This window comes from Hylobates moloch, unplaced genomic scaffold (assembly GCF_009828535.3).
Source record: "Hylobates moloch isolate HMO894 unplaced genomic scaffold, HMol_V3 SCAFFOLD_7, whole genome shotgun sequence".
Taxonomy (NCBI): domain Eukaryota; kingdom Metazoa; phylum Chordata; class Mammalia; order Primates; family Hylobatidae; genus Hylobates; species Hylobates moloch.
The window spans coordinates 111791638-111795428 of record NW_026652282.1 but is presented as its reverse complement, the minus strand read 5'-3'; the positions used below and the strand labels follow the sequence as shown (position 1 = coordinate 111795428).

The window sequence follows — 3791 nt, the reverse complement described above, 5'->3', positions numbered from 1 at the left end:
TGCCCAGAAACACATCTTTTTATTCATATGCCTATTCTATTCATTACACAATAATCTACAGTTTATAATGGAAGCCACAATAGATATCACCTGATGCATGAAGACATGATAATCAATTTGGCCAGTAAAAGAGCTGTTACTTTATTTTTACCTAGTTTGTTCTTGAATTAAAGTGTTTTTCATTAGATAATTTGAAATCATTTATGCAGGTAGAAAATGTACATAAAAGGCTGGGCATGGTGGCTCACGCCTGTAATCCCAGCAGTTTAGGAGGCCGAGGCCTCCAGATCAGCTTGGCCAACATGGTGGGACCCCATCTCTACTAAAAAATACAAAAATTAGCTGGGTGTGATGGTGTGTGCCTATAATCCTAGCTACTCTGGAGGCTGAAGCAGGAGAATTGCTTGAACCTGGGAGGTGGAGGTTGCAGTGAGCCAAGATCGCGCCACTGCACGCCAGTCTGGGCAACAGAGTGAGACTCTGTCTTAAAAAAAAAGAAATGTACATAAAGAAAAATTTGGCTATTTTTTAGCCAATTAGTCTGTCATGTTGGTATTTCTTATCAATTAGTCTGTGAGTCCATTGGATGCTATACTTTAATCTCATCACATGTTATATGTCAGGAGCTTTGATTAGTGTCTTATTCATACATTATCATTATAAAAAGTCTTTCATAATCAACATTTGTGAAAGGTTGCTCTATATTATTAAAATCATGTTACTCTAAGACATTTGGGGAAGGGCTTACAGATTAATAGTAGTAGTAGTAGTGGTAGCAGCAGCAACCACTACCATTTATTGAGCACCTACTATATGCTAGGCCTATTGTGCTGTGAGTTTTACTTACATCATCCCATTAAGGCCTTGTGAAATAGGTTCTGCTGTTTTTTGTTTCCTTGTTTGTTTTTTACTTTACCGTTGGGGAACCTGGGACTCAGAGAGTTTATTCACTCGCTTGAGGTCACACAACTATTGAATGTAAAATGTGGACTAAAATATAAATTTGTCTCTAAAGCCTGGGCTTTTACCCCAAGATGGACTTTGAAGGCTGTCCAAGTTACTTAACCCTCTCCGAGTTTCAGTTTCCTCATATGTAAAACTCAGGGGAGTAACATTTATTTTGTAGAGTTGCTCTGAAGATGAGAAATAATGGATCCCAGGGCCCAGGGGCACATAGTAGGCACTTAAACTGTGGTGATGTTTATGCATAAATGGGGCGTTAAATGGGCAGGGGAAGATCTGAGATCCCGACAAAGGTATTGGGGAGCTGGAGAGAAGGATCTACAAATCTTCTTGAGAGCTGGCCTTCTCCCCCCCCAGAATACAGTGACCCAATGAAACTCTGAGAGACAGGCGAGGGGGCAGGGGCCTGAATTTGGCTCCAGCAACCTCTGCAGGGAGTCCGGAGAGAGGCGGGGAGCTGGGAGGGGCGTAGAAATCCCCGTCGTCAGAGGACTGCAGGTGCTAGGCAGAGTTGGTGTAGGTGGGCTCTCAGAGCCCGGCGCAGGGAGGGGAGGAGGTTGGGGCGGGCCGGCAGGCGGGCGGGGGAGAGAGGAAGGCGGGGCTCAGAGCCGAAGAGGCTGTCCTTAGACAGCTCTTCTCATGCCGGGCAGTTTGCTGCATCTGGAGGAGCTCACTGGAGAATCTCCAACATCGGAGCGGGCCTTCAACTACCGTAAGTACCTACAAATGAGCGCATAGTTCAGTGGCTGAAGATTAAATACTGGCCACCGGATCCTAAACAAAACCCCGAAAGAGTCTCCTTGCTGTAATTAATTGCCGTAAATCAAACTGCTCCCCAGTCTGTCCCCCCACCCCCTTCATTCCTGCCTTTCTCCTTTCCTCCCCGGATCCCAGACCTGCCTCGGTGAGAATCTCTGGGCACTGTAGATATCTCCCCTTTTCCTTCTCAGTCTTCCCTCCAAACCCTCAGCGGAGCATGTACCCGGCACCCCCGCCGAGCCCAACCCCTTTGATTCCTGAAGCCCTCAAAGCTATGCAGGGGGCGAGCCATTAGACATTTCAGATATGTCACCCTCAAAAGCACTGCGGTGCTGCCTAAGGGTGGGGAAAGTGCTTGAGGTGGAGTAGGAGGGAAGGGTAAAATGGCTAGGCAGCCAAAGTTGGGGGTGGGGGTGGGGTGAAAGGCCAAAATGGGCGTGGCCAACTAACCTGAGGCTTGGGGCTGTTCTCACGTTCCCCCGGTATAAGATTCATCATTTGGGCTGAATATAAATGGTACAATTTCCTTAGTGATTGAGGAGGGGTCAGCCATGCCAAAAAGCCCAGCTTCCCTGACTCCCCTCAATCCTCCAGTAGGCAAAGATCCTGGTTTAGGGGTCCAAGAGGCAAGGCTGAAACCTCAGATGGCATTTCCTGGGTGTAATCCCAGGTTGAACCTCTCCCTTGGCAGTGGAACCTGGCTTCCCCCAAAAACTCCTGGCCCAAAGCCCCAGGGTAACAAAGCAACAGGGTAGCATCCAAGCTTTGGCCTGGCCCTGAGAGGAGTGGGAGCAAGGGACTGTAGGAACTGAAATGGAGAGGGCATCTTTAGGTCCTACACCAGTTTGATGCCCCCTTTGAAAAGAAGAAAAAATAAGCATCTTTTTAAAATGTAATGTTCACTGTGTGCCTGGCACTGTACATGTATTATCTCTAACCCAACACAACAATAATGTTAGGTCGATATTACTCCCCCACTTTACAGATAAGGAAAATTCAGAGTGGGTAATCTGAAAATCCTTTGATACAAAGTGAAAAATGTACAATGGACCTACGCTTCCTTGGATTTCTCACTGTCCACTTGTTCCCTACAGTCCAGATATTTTGAACACGAAATATCCTCCTCTTCCTGCTCCTCCATCCTATCCAGTGTTAGCAGTGGGGCAAGTTAGAGGCTGAGGTCCAAGGTCAGTCTGGAAAAGCAAAATCAGTTCCTTTCTCTGTTCTGGGAGCTGCCTCTTCCCTACTCTTCTGAGCTAAGATTTAATAACAGCTGGAGTCAGCCAGGACTTCAGACTCCCAGTAGAAAGTTGGTGGAAGAGAATTAGCTTGAGTTTGTGTGGCTGGGACATACCTTCCCTTGGTGAAAGGTTACTGTGGGGGGAGGTGGAGAGAGGCATGAAAGCTCAAGAGTCTACCTTGTGTATATGCAAGGCCTATGGTAAATAATGACTTTGGTCGGGGAGAATGGAAAGCCTCCCTGAACTCAAATATCTTTGCTGTATTTCCTGAGATTCAAACAATTCCATTTCCCTTAGAGGCAACCAACAAAGCTGTTTAGAAGTTAAGGGCAACGAAAGAATCATTTAGACCTTATGTAAATTAACTCAAGCAGCTTGATTTTCTAACACATGCTTGACACTGGGGTATTGAGCTTTTAGGGGTAGGAAACAAGAATGAGAGTAATATTGGATCTAAAGCATTCTATGGAAGGGAAGGATATCCAAGGGATCAAGTGAGAGGGGTAAAGGAGGGTGAAGAGGGAGTGAAGGGTCCCTCTGGGAGTTTAAATCATTGTTTTAGATCCATAGGCCTTGGAGTTAAACATGGATTCTAATTTGGGCTCTAATATTTAACATCTTTTGACTTTGGGCAAATTATGTATCCTCTCTAAGCCTCAGTTTGTTCATCAATAAAATGGGGATGGTAGTAATGCCCCCTCTCTTAAGTTGTTGGAGGACTCTCTCTCTCTCTCTCTCTCTCTCTCTATATATATATACACACACACACACACACACATATACTATATATATACACATATATACACACATATATACATATATATACAC

General features: G+C 45.5%; 1 protein-coding gene across 1 annotated transcript in view; it reads left to right on the top strand.

The window, feature by feature from the left end:
- The first annotated feature begins 1582 nt into the window (after positions 1-1582).
- The window catches only part of IGSF1 (immunoglobulin superfamily member 1), a 15785-nt gene continuing 13576 nt past the window's right edge, over positions 1583-3791 (top strand). Inside the window, exon 1 of the mRNA XM_032757616.2 lies at positions 1583-1675. The gene's annotated coding sequence lies outside the window, so the exon portion shown is untranslated. The remainder of the gene's footprint in view (positions 1676-3791) is intronic.